Genomic DNA, 19,293 nt, shown 5'->3' with positions numbered 1-19,293 from the left:
CATAGAATAATCAATGGTCAAATGATGACATCACTTAGGCCACGCCCCCTGAGAACAGGAAGTGTAATGTTTTACACTGAACGATCCCTATCTGACCCATGTTGGTGTGTTGTGGATTCCAACCCCGTTTGWTTTCGATGGAGTAGGTGGGCGTGGCGGCGTGGCGAAGTGACCTGTACCGCCGTGTCCATACGTTTGGCTCTAGATTCCACAATTTTGAGCCCAGCTGCACCAAACGTGACATGAGTGATCCTGGTTGGATCGATCCCCTCCGATTATATGTCGTCATAGTCTGATGTCATCAAAGCCCTGCCCCCTTAGAACAGGAAGTGCCTTTTTTTCATTGGAATGCTCCATCTTTGGCTCTTTTGACCTAATCAAGATGATTCTGTGTTGGATGACAGGTAACAAGTTGTTCTCACTTGCTTTAAAGCGCCAAGAGTTTCCAGTAGAGGGTGTGGCCACGGCGAATCAGAGGTCACGCCACCGCCATACATTTGGCTCCAGATTCCACATGTTTCATTCCAGTTGCACCAAACTCACTAGGATGCACCCTTATCAATCCCCGAACAGGAAACCATAACAACCATTGATGGGCGTGGCCTAATTTCTATATAACGCCCCCTAGAATGTTTTTAAATGATCAACCCCAAGCCATGCTTTTACCCAGAATTATGAAACTTGGTACACATGTGTAACTTGTCAGGACCTACAGAAAAGTCTCTTGGAGCCATGATCAAAACCCAAAAGGAAGTCGGCCATTTTGGATAAAATTCCGCCATTTCCTGTTTTTCATAGATGTCATATTTGATCGAACTCCTCCTACAGCGTTTGACATACAGACTTCAAATTCAGTCAGCAGAGAGTTCACACATTAAAGGTCTAAAGTTATCACAGGAATTTCTGTATGTCAAAGCATGTGGGCGTGGCTAAGTTCCAAACTTTGACTATTCGCCATAAAACATCAAAGTGACATAACTTCCACATACAAGGTCACAGCTGCTTCAGACTTCCTATGTCTCACTACTGACCAACCCTCATTACATTCTCATGGTCAGATGATGACGTCACCTTAGCCCCGCCTACTTCCGACAGGAAGTCACCTGTTTTTTTCTACTGTATGTCTTACTTTTAGTGAAAAATACATATGGAATTAATCTTCTACCACCTGACATAATATGACCTGATGATGAACTCTGATGATGAACTCTAACCCGTGGGGGCGTGGCCAACTAGCTGTCCTTCGCCATATGCATACAATTGTCTCTGAATCACACACGCATCTTCCGATTGGCACCAAACTGAATACGTATGTTCAATGCTAAAGAGCCCAACAGGATTGAATTGTAATTTGACTCCACTGCGCCCCCTAGGTCATTCCRTCAGCTATAWCTCCTCTCTACATCGACCGATCTGCACCAAATTTGTGGTGTGTCGCCAGGGAACCATGCTGAACTCATCAGTGCGTATTGCCTGGCGGACGCACGCCTCAACTGTGTGACAGCGTACGCGGTGGCAGGCGGGTGGCGGTGCTGGATCCCCCGCAGTGGCTATAGGCCGGAGCGGCGCTTGGCTGCGAGGGCCGCTCGAGGCTCCGCGGAGCTTTAATTTAAATTTGTGGTTGTAAAGTGGTAAAATGGGTTTTGTAAAATATATTTTTTACAAGGTAATTTGTAAATCCCTTTGTTTGGATGAAATCTGCAGGTTTGTACAGTCTGCAGAAATATCCTACATCTGTTTTAGCTGAACCTAATCATTCTTGAAAAAAAAATTTTAGTGTAGAAGCTGATAATAGAAAAGCTAAACATACAATTTTCTGTGTGACATAAATTATATGTGAAATACTACATAATTGAAATTAATTTAACAAACTTTATACCGTGCTGTATTTTCATGAAAAGCACTTTCTGTTCTTGCACAGAGCTGGCCACAATAATCTAATAGAGCACATTGACATTTAGCCACATGCTCCATAGATAACGCACTATGATGACCACAAAAGTTCAAGTAAACCATTTTGAAGGTAATTATTGTTGCTGTGGGTGACCTAAGGAGTCAGCAGTGTGTGCCAGCGAGTGAGAATGAACTAAAGAAAATATAAACCTCCCTCTGTTCCGTTTTCATAGTGGTGCAAGGTTTACCTAGAATAAACCAATAAGGTCATATCAGCCATCAGAAGAGACGTTGGCGCCTGATTCAAGCGGAGTTAAGAAAGAGCCCCTAAATGGGAGCGGCTACGTTTGAGTCGTTTTTGGGGAAATTGTAATCGGCGATTTTACCGAAGAGCACATTGACACAACTCGAATGACAACTGTTGGTGGACTGTGCAATGATGTGTGTGCTGTTAGTGTTGTTGTGAGTGTTACTCTAGCACCCCCAGATGGTGATTTTGTAAATAGCCAGAACAGTGACATCACAGGAAGTAGAAATCAATGGATATTTACATGGTGCTTGATGACTGACTGTAATCCACGTGCATCTGCCTCCATCCTTCGTCTTTCGTGGTATCGTCTGTATGTATACTGTTTATTATCTACTTATGTTTAGTTCGTTCACTATATTTTACTGTAACAAAAATAGTACATGTTGTAATTGTGTTTTTGTTATATTTTATTTCAGTTTCACACTTTCTACATTATTAAACCTGTGGACAAAGAGAACTGTCTTCAGTGTGTTAATGGAAGAAAGGTGTTGAACCTTGCTGCCGGTCCTCTTCTTCGTAGAGCGGAGTGGGAAAGACAGTACAATGTGAGAGCCAGTCAGGTGGAGCCAGCTGGAACAGGAAGTTGTCTTCTTCGTGGCTTTAGCCCCCAGTAACATCCGGCCGTTGATCACGTGACTCATGTGACGTGAATAAAGTGTTTCCTTTACAGTTTTGCGAAATATCTATTTCGAGACGGCGGAAAAACCACCTCCTCCCAGCGCGACAACGTTTTTTGTTTTGTTTTTTTTGTTTTATCGAAAACGTAAGTAATTTCTTTCTAAGTTGGCGGGGTTTCCATTAAGCCAATTTATTTTCGTAATTTCAAATTGCACAATTCTGTGGTTAATGGAGACGCTGCTGTTGAGCGCCACTGTCTTGCAACTTTTGAACGCGTCCTTCTCCAACACACCTGAATCAAATGAGTGGTTAATGTCCAGGGTGCTGCAAAACTTGAATTTAGTTGTTGATAATGACACCTAATAAATGTAGGTGTAATTTTATGTTAAGATTAGTCTGTGTCTTTATTTTTAAGTCTGTATTCAAATCATGACTATCCCAGTCCGCTTATTAAAGCTGCTGTCCTGTAGCTTTGGATGCTTCTCTTGCCCAACTCTGTTGAATCAAATTCCCCATTCTGCATGTCACTCAGCCTTGAAAGGCCTGCTAATGAGCCATTAATTTGATGCAGAAGAGCTAAAGGAACTTGAAGGATTAACTCACAAAGACTGGAGTCGAGCACCCCTGTGTTAGAGCAATGACATTAACAACTGAACTTCGGGTGATAATCTGTGCCTTTGACTCCATGCTGGACTACTTTAATAGTTTTTTTTTGCCCCTGTTGTGTTGTTAAGAAGGTGTTAGCTCATCTTGTTTTAAACTCACCGCACTGGTTGTCAGTCAATTAGTGAGTCCTTTGATTTCTTTATTGTGTATTTCTTTTTAATCCCCATCAACTTACTCTTCTTGTGAGGCTTTTTTAAAATTGATTTCTTTTTTATTCGTTTTTACGTTTTTATGATCTTGGTATAATCGGATCAGTAAAATGAAATTAAAACAGTGATGGTTGGTCCTATGGAGTTAATTTAATAAGGGAGTGCATTTTTTATGGCAAGGAAACCATTATTTGGAAACTATTTACCTCTAATCATGTTATATTTGTAAGATACAAACAAAAAATGTTTGAATTGAAATGTGTGGCAAAAGGGGGAAAAATTATCAGCACAGCTTCATGATCAGTTTTTCTTTTGGTCTTAAAAGAACTCAAATGAAAGTTTATGAACAAAAGTCAGTTACAGTAACTCTGTAGAAGGTAAACGGGAGATTGAATACTGTGTAATGAGTAAAAAACATAAGGGGTTGAAAGAGTTCCTGGACTGCACAGCTTTAAAGGCAATATTGACATTTCTGCTTCATCTAAATTGTTTCTTTCACTGCTTTTAAATATTTAAATTGTCTTTTAAATCTCTACTCATTTTTGATGTGACTAGAATTAAAGTGTTGGATACAGTTCAGTGTTGATCTTATGAACATATTGCATTGTAAGGTTTGAATATTTTTCATAAATGCTCCGAAACTTGACCAGAGCCAAAACAGTCATGCAGTTGGACACTAGATGGAGCCCTCTAACTTCATACTTGTTTTGATATATGGAGAATGGGGGGATATGCATGTTCTTTCCTCATCAGTTTCCTTTTTCTAAAATTATCTGAATTTGTGGCCTGTGTAAGTGCTCTCATTGTGTTAGGATCCATGTTTGTGGAATTAAATGAGATTCTTTGTCATGCCAGAGCCTGGAGAAAGTTGTTTTTCCGTGCTTTTGCCAAACTGAATCAGTTGGTTGTATTTTATATGATCTGTGCTACAGGTAGGATTAAAAAACGTGTTTTGTATTTTAAATCCTGTAGCAGAAATGGGCCCAACTTCAAGTGCTTACTCTGTTTTGTGAGATGTGGGTTTATTCTGCACTGCATCAGTAGATGGAGCCAGATGACCTATGAAACACTCTGCTGCTGGTATGCACACTGTTAATGTTGCCAAATATGGAACAAAATAAATGTTAATATTGAAGAAAGGACATGATTACCATATGTAGTCCAGTCTTTGTACATATGGTAATCATGTCAACACCCGGCATGGAATAAAATAAGCCAAGATAGACGGAAAATATTCTCATATTTTTGCAAGCACTCTGGAATTATAATGGCACTAAATACATTTTTAAATTTTTTTGAAATGCCTAATCAATGCAGTATTTGAGAACTTGGGTCTTTGTTTCATCACAATCTTCTCCAAAGAAAAGAAGCATTGCAGAAATGTTTTTTGAAGAACTCCCTGCACATACTGAGATGAACTGCAGTGAACCACCAGGAGTAAGTTGGATATTAGTACCGTATGTTGGCTATCCACTCAAAATGGTACTGGAATATAGGCCTGTCACGATAACAAATTTTGCTGAGCGATTAATTGTCTAAAAAAATTATTGCGATAAATGATATTGTTTCAAGGCCTTTTGACACTGATTTAATGGAAAAGAGGTAATAATGCACGCTTTTTCCTGCCGTAGATAGATACACTTTATTTTCAAAAGAACATATAACACTGGAACTGAAACTAAATAAACAAAACAACCAAAAACAAAAATAAAATGTATTCTCAGTCTCCATTAACAAAAAACGTACTTGGATAAAAACTAAACAGCATAAAGCCAACGTGGAAGTAAATACTGCATTCAACCAAAAGAAATTAGTAAAAATTAATTAACTGGACTTGTAGCCAAAAAAAGGCAGGAAGAGACGATGAAGCCGATAATTAAAATGAGATCGATAGGTTTAATTTATCATGCGATTAATTGATTTATCGTTTATTGCGACAGGCCTACTTGAATATATAAAGAAATATATATATATATATATATATATATATATATTGAAGAAAAAGCTTAGTAAATGATGCTACTGTTAACAAAACCGATTTGAAACCATTAAACTTTTTCTATATCACTATTCAAGATGCACCAACTGAAGTACAAACGAACCTGACGCTGATGCCCTGATTGTTGCATTCAGTTCTGCTTGTGTGACTAAAATATCTTTATTTGGGTAAAGAAAGGGGACAGATCTTCTGAACTTAGAGGCTCAATATAATGCAAGTCAGCCACTTATTATCAGTTCCATCAAGGCACATGGTAATGCATTTTAATTTGTAACTTATTTTTTAGAGATTTGTAATAATGGAGAGACGTCACTAGGTGGAGCCAGCTGATCTTACAATAATTTTACACTTTCTCTTAGCAGTTGTGGCTTTATGAATAAATCTAAGACGGTTAATTCTAAGAAATATGTTGTTAAGGTTAAGGCTTTTGTCAGACTCATTTAAGATCATAAATCCTTATACAAAAGCACAAAAATCAAACATTCAATTAGATAAATTAAATGGAGAGAAATTCATCAGCAGTTGGCATGAAAACACTTGACAACACGCATAGACTTGAGTTGCAGGTGAAAAACGCTCCTTATTGGTTACCTGTTCATTAATGCATTCTGAATTTGGAGGTGCAGGCAATTGTTATTATGAGAGATTGACAAAACTGAGACTGTCATTTCTTTTATACGTTTTTGTAACCCTGTCAAAAGGAAATAAGCTCAACTTCTTTTTTTCTTTAAAGAAAAAGTGCAGCTAATAACTAGTATCTATTGCAGTGAATTAGCTTTTGTTCTTTTTAAATATCACCTTCCTTTCAAACCTTTTGTTAATTCTGTTCTCCGCTGCGATGACAGTGAGGGGACAAAGAAGGAACATGGAGTCTGTTGTTTTAGTCAAAGTGGGACAAGATGAGGCTGTGGGGTCTGTGGGAAAAGATAATGATGTAGTGAAGCTCTGAGAAGGGAAAAGGTATCAGGACTGTAGCTGCAACAAAGACAGGCGGAGATTATCATTTCTTTTAACAGTGTGAAAAATATAGCATTTTGTACCACGTGAAGCTGCAGTTATGCAGGTTGTAGTCGGACACGTCTCGTTTGGAATTCATTTATCACTAAAGAAAATTAGAAATCAATCGCCTGATCGGTGATTGGGACATCAGTTGCACAATTAGATTGGGTTTTCCACTTTTTGTTAACGGTATGTATCAAAATTAAAGTACTAAAAGTACATGTGGTCAATAAAAACATCCACCGATGTTTGGATGTGTCAAAAGCCTTTAAATTGTGGCTTTGGACACAATTTTTTAGGGGCTTAATTATAACCAGAATTGTTAAGGATGCTTTTATAAAGTAATTGAAGAAAATCTTTTAATTCCCACATTTTCCCTAGGAAAACTCTTATCTCTATCAAAACACTTTTTAAATTCTGTCTCTTTTGTGAGTTCTTACAGAAACAGGCAAAAACTGGAACCAGCCAGTCAGAACTCAAAGAAACTGAAAATCTATCAGCCAAAAAAAAAGCCTTGCTTGCTGCATCTACAACAAATTCAAGGCTTTATTTTCTTTTTTTTTTTTGTTCTTGCTGTTTCCTTTCCTTTTTGTTCTCTGTTGTGTGTTTTCTGTTTGAATTGGCTAAGATTTGAGTCCCAAACCAAATCAGATAATATGTGGAAGAGGCTAAAGATTAGGGTGTTGGAAAGGAGGACCTTCCAGCACTGAAGATTTGGAACTCCTCTCCACAGCCACAGCTATTTCTAACAACCTGCAAATTCATTATTAACGTGGATAAATTGTCACTTTAGAGACATCATGACTGATGTGATGTGAGGTATTGTTTCAGCTGATTTTTGTAAAAGGTGCAGCTGGTATTCTTAGCAAGCAAAGCAGGATCTTGGATAATCAGGAAATGTAGAATCATTGAGCTGTAAAAATTATTGCATATAATTATTAAAATGTGATGGGTATAAAATTAACTTAGAACAATATAGTCCAAATTGTGTGTGTGTGTGTATGTATAAATTTTCTGCTCTTTTGTGCACATTATTGTTATTGAACTGCTTTTACATTTCAATAAAACTACTATAATCAAATATAATAATCCTGTTTTTGTGTTTGCTTTTTGTGGGGGAGAGATGTTAAAATTAAAAAATGTAATAAACAAATGCTATTAAACTGCCTTCAAATAGTTGTTTTTCTCCTTTAGTATTTGGAATTGGAGTATCTGAGCTTCGTTTTTTTTTTTTTTACTCACTTGGCTTTCTGCAGCTCTGCTCCTTTGACAGAAAGCTTCCCCATATTCCTCCAGCCTTTGTGTCTTCAACTGCTTCTCAAATCAATCTGGGATTAGGCTTGATTACACTGATACCCCTCTGGGACGCTTTATTTCAATGAATTAGTCGAGTGAATGAACAGAACTGCAACAGAACGGTATTTTGTACCAGCCACATAAATTATGCATCGTCTGTGGATATCAGCTAGCCTTGATCATCTTTTTTATGGTTCCAATTCAGAGTGAGAGAAATTAATTGCCAGGCTTGTCACATGCAATCTTGGTTGTGTTTGATGTACAATGGGGATGTGGTCTATATGTTAGTTACTTATTCATGTGGTGATGAAACAGAGACCCAGATTTTTTTTTGATAGTTACTGTTGGAAAATGTAAACAAATACCATAAAATAAGGGCCTGTGTGGCTTTTAGCTCTATTTTCTTACTGTTTCAACTTGTTCAACAACAAATCAAGGGGTCTTAAACTTGACCTCTAAAACAATTGTTGAATTATCTTGGGAGCTGGCCAGGAATTAAGCTAGGCAAAGAGCAAATGGTGAACAGTGAAGAATATATTTATTATTTCTGTAGCAGAAATGATCCTATTCAGCACATCATAATGTACTGACTTGCGTGACTGGTTAATGACAAAGATTAAAAGGGACCTATAGTGCAAAAGGAACTTTTTGGATGTTTTTTGTAGTTTCCATTTAGGTTTTTACTGCTTACACAATTCGAGGGCTTACAAAAACCACCCAGTTCTGTTTTACTGGCAATTATTTAATGTTTCTTGGTGTCTGGAAAACGAGCCATTTTGAAAACCTCCAGATTATTAAGTCAGAATCAGCTGTCAGTGTCCCGTTAATTAGCAACCCAAGCCCACTGGCTGCTGGAAAAGACAAATGTTTAAGTGTAAATGAGCTGTTGGGGGAACGTGGGCAGCAGCCACTTTTTTGACTCTCATTGATTTTGTTTATATCTGGGAGAAGTGCATTTCTGCAGATGGCAGTAGTGGTACTGGAAGGAGGTGTAGGAACTTTATATATATTTTTAAACCTCAAGTTAACACTATTTTGAAATAATTATATTTAATCTATTTATACTGGTTATTTTTGTCCAGCTTATTAAAAAAAATATGATCAATAACACTTTATGACCAAAAAGAGAGAAAAATCTGCAAGGGAGCACACATTTTTTTTTACAAAGCAACAGTATTTAACATGCACTTGCCTAAAGATGCTTCTCTGTAACCATTGAATTGGATTAACAGCAGCATAAATGGTCAAGTCAAATCTCTGTAAACAATGAGCTATAGTCAAGAGGCTTGATAATGTATTTAGTCAAACATGCTGAGTGCCTTGAAGTGCTGTGACTAAATGTGAAATATTACCGAGTAGGAGGCTTTCACAATAATATAATCCTGATCTGCTTTGCTTCTCAGATAAGAAAGCCAAATGTATCTGGAACTCGTTGTGTAGATGAGACCCAGTATTGTTCAGCGAATATGTGTTGCTGATATTTAGCCTTTTCACAAAGATGGCTGGACAGATGAGTCTTAAATGCATTCTCGGTCACAGCTACTTACTTCTCATCAGCAGAAGTAAAGATAATTGCTCAGTCAGGGTTGCGGTGGCCAATTGATTAGCATGCCATGCTCAGCCATGTCCTACAGCAGGAGGCTACAATGTTAGATTAAACGCTGGCCAGATCCTCATCAGGAGGAAAAAAAAGAAAATCAATGGTGGTTGTTAAGGGTGAGTAGTGTCCAACGACAAAGGTGGTGGTGGGGGGGATTGGAGGATTGTAGAGTCACTTTACACGGTGTGTCCTGGGCTGTTTGCACTGTGGCGCCTGGGTGTATTGAACTGGATAGGAAGCCTGAGCTGAGATTAGTGGAGGAATGGTCACTGTAGGTCTCCAACATGGACTTTCTTTAGCAAAAATACATCACAGTGAAGCTCAGACAGGTTTTTACACAAGCATTCAGATTTGTGTATTTAATTTAAACTTCAGTTATATGGCTAATGTGTGCAGCTTATATTTGATTTGAGATTTTATGCTGTCCTTTTTAAAGTAATGACTGTAGAAGATGCAGAACAACCACCGTTTCCAAAACAAACCTGAATATGAAGTAGGATCCAGTCACTGTGGGTTGTGTCTGATACCAGCCAGTACCGCTGAATGAGAGACGATGTCAATAAGAAACCTGATGGTGACCTCCTGCAAAGCTTACTTTAACATTCTGAGTAAACAGTTACCTTGACCTGCTAAATCTAACATATGTATATATTGGCAGGAAAAAAAGGCACCTAATAATGTTACGCCACTAAAATATGTTCCAATTACCTCTAAAGTGCTGGTTTGCTGCCATTATTGGCTCCAGTGAAAGTTAATGCCAGATGAGTCCTCCCAGACCACACTGAGCTGAATGACATTTATGGTCTGGCGTGTGTGAGGACAGGCTCCCACTGCTGCAGTGTTTTGAACACATAAGTCATTTGCACTTGCTGCACTGGCGCTGCCTGTCGTAATGTTGTGTCATTTCAGCAATTAGAGACAACTGGTAAGTACTAATTAACTGGTGCTACCTAAATAAAAGTTAAAAGCCAAATATTAACAAAAAGAGTTTAGGTTAAGATTTTACAGGGTATTTTTAGCTGGATATACAGTATCCCTTTTATACTGACCTGAGATTCTTGCTTATAAAATAACATTCTGGTGCAACTGGAAATATTTTCTGGTTACAAAGACCACAGGCAGTCATGAAGTGGAGAGATTGAGACCAATCACTCTTACAAAGCTGTAGTTTACTCAACGTTTATAACTAAACAGCCAAAAGCAGTTTGAAATCAGCTTAAAGGGTCGACAATATCTATTTTTGATATTTTATAGCACAACCAAGTAACTAGTACCTTCAGTTGTTCTAAAATCCTATATATATTAAACATGACTTAAAAATGTATATTGTTGTAATATGATGCTTTTAAATTGGCCTCTGTCTCTTTAAGATATTCTTGCCCTTCCCGACACTCCAAGATAAAAAGGGTCACCCAAGATTTTCCCCAGAAAACTTGCAAAGCCTGGTGGTTGAGTAGAGCAGTCATTCATCCAGCAACCCGTCGTGTTTTTAATTAAACAAATGTTTAAAGTTCACAGGAAAGTTTAAAATATCCCTTGATAATTATGTGTTGAAAGATTAGAAGATTAATACCTGAACCACAACTGTAAAGACTTAAAAAAAATGCAAACATGTTAAAAATACTTTAATAAATAAGTAATGCTTAGCCTGGTGGGGGCACAAGTGAAGCCTGGTGACCTGCCAGGCTTATAATACCCTGGGGGAAAACCCTGTGTCATCACAACAGTGCTTCTCATTACAACTTCTCGTTTCAGTCAATTGAAACGAGAAGTTAGGAGCGTTGGACTGAGAAGTAGTTCGTATTTGGCTGGAGACTGCAGCTCTAAAGAGGAGCTTTGTGGAAATAGGCGGTGCTTTGTGAGTAAGCGTTTAGGCACCCCCAAATATCTGCCTCGGGAGATTAAAGTATTCCAGAGACATGCATGAAGGCATCAAAGCAACTCTCCGGGTATGTTTTTGATGATGGAACAACATTATGTGATTATACAGCACAAAAAAGTCAATTTTGCATAACATTGTCTCCCTTTAAGATTTTCAGTATCTCACTAGTTGTTTTTTTTTTTTTGTTTTTTTTTTTTGTTTGGTTGGTTTTCAGAAAAACATCATGCAACTGAAGTGCCAAATAGCAAAGCATCATAACGTCATTTTGTGAAAATCTCTGAATAAGCTGAAGTTTTCTACATTCATGTACTTTCAATTACTGAAACCATAGCAGTGTTAATTGTCAAGATAAATACACTAGATATGTCCTGCAAATCTTATTACTCTTCTAAATAACAATACTGGGAAAAATGTATAAAAACACCCAAGAGATATATCTATTCTTTTGAACACTAATTCAGTTTTATTCATCACGGTTGATGCTTTGGAAATCTGAACAAAACATTCAAATTAACCGAAATTCCTAATTAAAAAAAGTTAATTGCCCTCCTGTTTCTGCTTATTAAGGTCTCACAGGAGGGTTTAAACCAGAGTCGACCGCGATGCAGTCGAACCTGCTTGTTAACAACTGATTTATGGGCCAGGCCTTATTCCTCCAGTATTTCATTGATTTGTGGTAAATGCCCGACCTCCTGTTAATGTGTGAATGTAACAACAGAAGTTGGGAGGATGGAGAAAATCGGATCGTCTTTTCATGTAAATGCAAAGAGAATGGCTGCGTTGCCTTAGTTTTGTGTGAATGAATTATTGCATTCACACAAAACGAAAGTTTTCCTTCATGTCAGGGCATCTTGCAGTTTGCTTCTTCAAATTTCAGTCCCAGAGTTTTTGTTTTCTTTGTGTGTGTGTGTGTATATTGGTATGAAAAAAAAAGAAACATCCTTCCCGTCGTTGCTGCTATCTCGGCATAAACTGAACGACAGGCGGAGAGGGACCTGCTGGGGTGTGCGATTGCTTGTAGAGGAGCGCCCGAGTGCTTGTCTGCTGGATTTGTTTGACTCGGGTAATTGAAAGTGTTTTAAACTATTATAGCAACTGGAGGGCTTGTTTAACTGTCGAGCTGCCAGTCAAGCGGGTGGGCCAAAAGCCTGGGCCCGTCAAGGCCTGTCAGTCAATGGAAACGAGAAGTGTCGGCTTAATGGATTTCTCCACATTGCTCCGTCGACGCGTCCAGCAGAGCCAGAAAAGAGGGGGATGGATGAAGGGGAAAATAAAAAAAAAATAAAAAAAATCAATGCATTGTCATCTTTGAGTGTGTGAGCTATCAAAAGACCAGGTGGATTGGAACTCTGTTTGCCTTGTGTCAGTGTTGTGGTGTAACATTTGGAGTGAGTGGGAGGAGTTGGGTTGAGGGCATCTGTGTGTGAACGCCGTGTCTGTATCACAAGGATGTGCAGAAGTTGCAGCTTTTTGATAGACAGATGTTTTCTGCTTGCCTCTGGGGGCTTTTGTTGTGATCTGAAGTGTAAGAGGGGTCACAGCTCCCTCAAAACAAACTGTTGTTATATTCCATACCATCTCCTTGGATGAAAAAGCTCTTTATGTCTCCTTACTATTGGAACATTTTTGGTTTTTTACTGTTTTTTTATCACGGACCTCACATGATTATTTATGTTGCACAACCTGCAAATGTACAGATTCTCATGGTTGCACACTTACTGTTTTTATTTTAGATATTTTTCTTATTATTCCACAGTGCATTGCTACTTTTAAAGATACACGGAATACAGAAATAAACAGTTGCCTATTGCAAACTGATGACTCATAAATATAAAAGTTATTGATTAAGGAAGATGTTCAAACAATTCTTCACTTCTCTTGTGGACACTTAAACTGAGGGTTTTCTAATTGAGTCAGATCGTTTCCAACATTTAGATTTTTGTAGAGTATTTTAATTATAATTTATTAACATTTTTGTTTTTCACTGAGAAAAAGAAATTCCTTGTTTGAATGAAATTATTATTACCCAAGTAAATTGCACCCTTACTTTAGCCAATATGTGTGTCTAAACTATCTGAAATAACATCTGCCAAAAATAAAGAATTAAATAGAATGGGCTGTGATTATAATACAACAATGTACTGATCAGAGATCTTTACCCAATTTTTGATTGATGATTTTATTTTTTTCTTTTGTAAATCCAGTTCCCTGACACTGATATTGGCTTGTTTGAATCTTTCTTTTAGAGCTGTATCTACAATGAACTGCAATGGAGAGCTGCTCAGAGTGCTGTATTTTCCACCAGGAGCTGGAACCTGCAGCAAACACTACCACAAGGTGGCGGCTATGCACCAAAGTCATCACCACAAGGTGGGGGATTCTAGTTTTTGGAGCTGAACGTTTAACGAAGACACCTGAACCTGAATTATTACAGGTGCGTCTTTCTTTTATAGCTGTTCCCCAGTGTCTTAATTGAACACGATTGACTGCTCCTACAGGACGATGATTCCAAATGCACATCAAAGCTTCTTTGCACATTTCCTAGAGTTCATTTAAACTGGTTGATCTGATGGCATGGAATGGATTTCCAAGCATAGTATGTAAAGTTTGAGTTTTGGACTTTGGGAATACCATTTCAGAAGCTTAAAGTCGTCTGATTGAAAATGCATCACTGAAAAAGTACACTTTTCAGCTTTACAGTTGTGTGCAAACTAGAAATATAGACAAGAGTGAATACAAATATGATAAATTATTCGGACTGGCCCTTCTTTTTCTGATATGTTTAGCACTTGTGTATTTTGGCTTAATTATTTTTTTTTAACAAATATTTACTTGGACTCCCCTGTACCTTTGAGATATTTCTATATAACTAGATGTATAAGTTTGATTTATTATTTCTGAGAGCGTTTGTCTTATCATTACCATAAAGATGTAAATAAGACAGCCTAGTTTGTCATGTAAAAATAATAAATGTTTTATCTAAAGCATTATTGCTCATAAGAAAACTATTGTGAAAAGAAACTACTTATAAAAGACCCACAAGTTTTTTTTTACAGTGTAATTCTCTCTCCTCTGAACTGGTGCATGTAAGAAACAAAATGTTTGTGGATGGAGGGACATGCTTTCTTCTGTTAACGGCATTACTAGTGGGAACAACACCACAGACATTTTCACACACACGCAGACACCTCGGGTATTTTTATTCCATCGCGGTCTTGGTCACAGCTAAAGGCTGTCGGGGCACCTATACCAGAGCTCCGTCTCAGTACTGTACCACCTCGCGTGATTAATGACCAGCAGATTCGACTCCAGCGCCATCATTTTTAAACGCCCCGTCTTTTATCTCCTCCAGATGATCATGTTAACCCACCGCCAAAGACTAACACAAGGCAGAGGGGAGATGTCTGCTCTGAGCTAAACCAGACTCCCCTCTGAAAGGCATCAAATCATTTCACCAAGTCGAGAGCGAGAAAAGCGGTAATTACTCATAATTGGGGGGGCTTCAGAATTTTCTCACTCGTCCTTCTTTTGCTAAATTAGATGATTTCCTTTCTTTTCTTCTGGAGGGATGATGGATACCTCAGAACCTCAAGGAGACGTGCAGAACAAAATTGAAAACAGTTTTTGTGGCATTCAAGTTGTATTTTTAGTTTTCTCCTTCACGTGCAATAAGCCCACAAAGGTCTGATTTGCTTAAACGTTAAATATTGATGTGCTGTGATTTATTTCTGTAGATTGCACACATGTTTAGTTTTAAATTTCTGTCTCCATCTGTTAAGTATATAGGCACAACCTAATGTAAAAGTATTGCTTTAATAATTGGATTCTACTAAATAACCTAAAATACATTTCCAGCTTAAAAGAAAAAAAAAACATTTTAGTGGAAAGGATAAAATAATTTGTGCATAATAAGAGCATCTTCACTAATTGATGAACCAGATCTCATCCTGCATGTTCTGGTAGTTGCGAGCTTTTAATTATAATAAGTCAAACACCTTATACCACACACAGATGGTCTGAAATTTGCAATGCATAAAATGTACATAAACATTTGTTATTACTGTGAGCACTGCTGTGTTTTTTTTAACACATGCATAAACAATCAAATGATTTAATATCGCTCTGAGAGGGAGCGTGCTCTTGTCTCGCTAGCACACAAGTAACTGCTGTGTTGCTCATCTTCCTGTTTAGACAAAAATGAAGGAAAGAAAAATAAAATCAAGGAGGGAAGACAGAAAAATGTTTGACACAGCGCTGGAGGAGTGTTTCCTCCTTGTCTGAATGAATCAAGTGTCTCAGCAGTATTTAAATTGTGCTGTAGTATGGAGTTGTTGGTACATGTGTGTGTCCACATGTTTCACGCACACACACTGTGAGGACTTGTGAACAACTGACCTTGTAATGTTTTCAAATTGTGGAGCTGAATGTAGGCAGACGGTGTTTTGCACTGGTGTGAAACTAATGGCAAAGAACATGGAGGTTCTGAACTGAGTAATCCAATTTGACCTTGTCTACGAGTCGGCGGTCCGGTGAATAGCATTCGTCTGAACGCGGCACTGGCAGAACTCGTGACCCACTTTTAGGGTCTCGGTTCATCAGTTTAAAAACATAGTTAGAAGACATTCGCCCTGATTTTTATTTTTGTCAATATATTATTTTTAATGCTCTTCATTTTACCGTTTAAATCTTATGTAAGAAATGTAGTTTTTCTTCCACTACACTCTGTAGGGGTAGGAGAGGGGGGGGGATTTTTGCAAGCCATAATTTGTTTCCAACACACTTGTGATGACACACCAGGACCAATCTGGTTCAGGCTGAACAGACCACAGCATTTGTAAAGTAGCAGAAATGCATAAAAAAAAACATAAAGGGAAAAAAAAACTAAACAGGTTTTTGTTAAATGGTAAACTGATATATATATATATGTGTGTGTGTGTGTGTGTGTGTGTGTACAGTTCTGGAAAAGTGAAGAGCCCACTGCAGTGAGCCCCATTGAAAACCTCATGGTTATTCCTCCAAATATTGATTTCTGAACTCTTCCTGACTTAAAACTAGTTTTGCTGTTTCTAAATGAATATCAACTTATTTTCTCTATATTATTTGAGGTCTGAAAGCGCTGCATGTTTTCAGTTACTTTGTCCATTTCTCATTCCTTGCAAATAAATACAACATTTTTGCTTGGAATTTTGAAGACATGTTGTCAGTAGTTCATAGAATAAAAGAACTGGGCTGCATTTGAGTGCTTTGGGACAGGAGTACATCAGTACTCGATGTTTGTTGACTAGAGTAAGAACAACTTTTGCTTTTAGATCAGAGAAATTAGTCTTTTGACTGCTTTTACAAAAAAAAAATTGGTGGTTGATCGAACCTTGCTTACACCAAGAAAGTAGTTCTGTGTTGCTATTAATTTCTTCCTCTGCTTACAACGTCTTACTGGAATCTGGTGTCAGCTCAGGCATCCTGCTTGTCCTGACAGTTTGTAGAAATGAAACACTGTTCTCTTGTTTAAATTGCAAACGCGCTGCTGCGATTTCTGGGTTGGTCAAATTTACCCACAACGTCCTACATATACCCACATTTCTGGTTTCATTGTAACATACTCTATATATGTCTGGTCCTGTGTTTTGTTACCGTGAGGAGGAGGGTAAGAAGGTGTGTGCACAGACAAATGCAGGAGGAATAACACTGGGTGAGGTGTTATTATTACAAGACTGATTTAGGTCTATTATGGAGAAGCTCTGCGGGGGCTTCAACGCTAACAGACCTAACAAAAATACTCCCAGCTTATGTCATTGGCATGGGTATAACATGCGGGAATATGAAAGGCACAGATATAATTTAGGAGTTTTGGAGGGATATAGACCGAGGAAGGAGGGGTGTGAGGTTGTGTGACCACGACTAAATCATTTGTGACAGAGCCCAAACTCGGCCGAGGTGTGTTTCTTGACACAGTGTGATGGGGCACGCCCCAATGCATTACTGTCCGCCAGGGCTTTGTGTGTGCAGACGCCCATATGTGTCTGCGCGTGCAGGCGAGCATGTGTGTTTTCATATGCATCTGGGCCCTCTTTACTGCGATGTCGTGAGCAGCCAATCATTTCTTCCAGTCTAATTAGCACACATGTAAATTCAAGGGAACCGTGGAGCACATTGGGGATGAGCAACTGCAACGCGGCAACTGTTCTTGATGTCAAGGGGTGACTGTATGTGTGTGTGTGTGTGTGTGTGGTTCATTAAGTATCCATATGGTGATATGAGCATTTGAGTGCTGCTGACCAAGAATGACCATTCCTGTTTGCCCGAGTAAAACCTCCTGCTGTGGATAGCCATTTGACTATCATCCTTTTTTTTAGCCTATGTATTTAAATACAGACTTCAATTCGTCCCTTTTTTTACTGTCCCTACTCTAGATTGCACAATTGGCCCCCTTTAGAGATTCACTCACCGGGATGTGGTGGGTGCACATCACACCTGATGCAACGAGACGTTGTTTCCTTGCTGGCTGCCGGCAAGAGAGAGCAGAGAGGATTGGAGAGAGGCCGCTGGATCGGAGGATGTAACGACAGGAAGAATAAACACATGAATAAATAACAGCAAAAGGCAAACCGAGCACAGCCATCATTCCGATTTGGCCGAGCCTCGTTGCCCTGCTCACTCGGTCACTCACAGCTGGGAAATTCATGGTAACTTGGTTTAGTTTAGGAGAGGATGGTAGGGAAAAGTCTCAACGTTGGGCACACCTCGATGTCGGTAGTCACCAACTGCATGTGGCAGATGTCAGCGTTCTGATTGCTTTTTCCCCATTTGCATGCTTTTGTGCACGGATCATCATGTTTAGTTTGAGTAAAAATTAAAAAAAAGACTACTACTCCCTACTACTAATTTTGAATTGGTTCACATATTGTTTTGTGTTTTAAATGTTTTATGCTCGTCTAGTATTAATGTGAGCTGAATGCCAAAAATGCATCCTTTTTTTTGTCTTTTACCAAATACAATCAAGATACCAATCGCTAATTGGGTTTTAAAGAAGCCCTAGTTGTTGAATAATTTCGTTTTTGTTTGATTAGTGGATCTGTTTTAGTTTAAACCAGGGATAATCAAATGGACACAATAGGAAGTTTTGAAGCGGAATGTTGGCGTCGCTACCAGTGGAAAGTGAGTCTTGGTGTTCTCATCTATATCTTGTCTGTTCATTTTCCACTAAAAACCCAAAACAAATTCTGGTAAATACACAATAGAGCCTTCTTCTTCAGTATTTTTGTAACTTGTATGATGGTTGACAGTCCAACGTGCAATCTTTATTAGCTCGGCCTGTTAATTATCTGGTAGCACTGATTTATACCTGCTCGTGTAAACAGTATGTCTAGAGCGAGCAGCGAGAGTAGCCATTAGCCACCATTAGCTTCTCCCACTTCCTCAACACTGCAGTCAGTCTCACACAGTCAACACCGTACCTTTGCTAGCAGAGGAAACTCATTCCACGGCATGTCCACATTGCGTTTAGGCAAAAATAATGCCAGACTAAAAGGATTAAACAAAAATGTCGAAATTTGCACAGAAATACACAAATAAAACTCTAAATAACCTATTTAGACAGTTTGCCAGCAAAGAAAAAACAAAAATCAACATTCATTCAATCATCTTTTTTATAGATGATTGAATCTATAAAAAAGACTACATTGTAGCATGTTTTAATATTAGGCCTACATTAAGGTAAACATTTTATATTTTGTTTCCAACAATTTTACCCAGATGTTGTGTAGTTTTTCTGCAGGTTTGTTTTGTAACATATAATTGTTGTGCATGTATGTGCCAGAGATTGTAGAAAGAAATTAGTTCTGATCTATAATCTGGTATGAAGCATATATTATTTTAAGACTA

General features: G+C 38.3%; 1 long non-coding RNA gene across 2 annotated transcripts; it reads left to right on the top strand.

The window, feature by feature from the left end:
- The first annotated feature begins 2,094 nt into the window (after positions 1-2,094).
- LOC103472464 (uncharacterized) lies at positions 2,095-18,394 on the top strand. 2 transcript variants are annotated; one of them, XR_001777052.1, is made up of 4 exons: positions 2,095-2,513; positions 2,620-2,966; positions 13,659-13,782; positions 17,823-18,394. It is a non-coding gene; the product is annotated as an uncharacterized LOC103472464 (long non-coding RNA). The 2 variants fall into 2 exon arrangements; XR_001777051.1 differs by lacking the exon at positions 17,823-18,394 and adding an exon at positions 13,866-14,335.
- Positions 18,395-19,293: the final 899 nt, after the last annotated feature.

Source organism: Poecilia reticulata, linkage group LG11, assembly GCF_000633615.1.
Source record: "Poecilia reticulata strain Guanapo linkage group LG11, Guppy_female_1.0+MT, whole genome shotgun sequence".
Taxonomy (NCBI): domain Eukaryota; kingdom Metazoa; phylum Chordata; class Actinopteri; order Cyprinodontiformes; family Poeciliidae; genus Poecilia; species Poecilia reticulata.
Note: the sequence above shows the minus strand (reverse complement) of the source record. Positions and strands in the feature narration are given on the sequence as shown.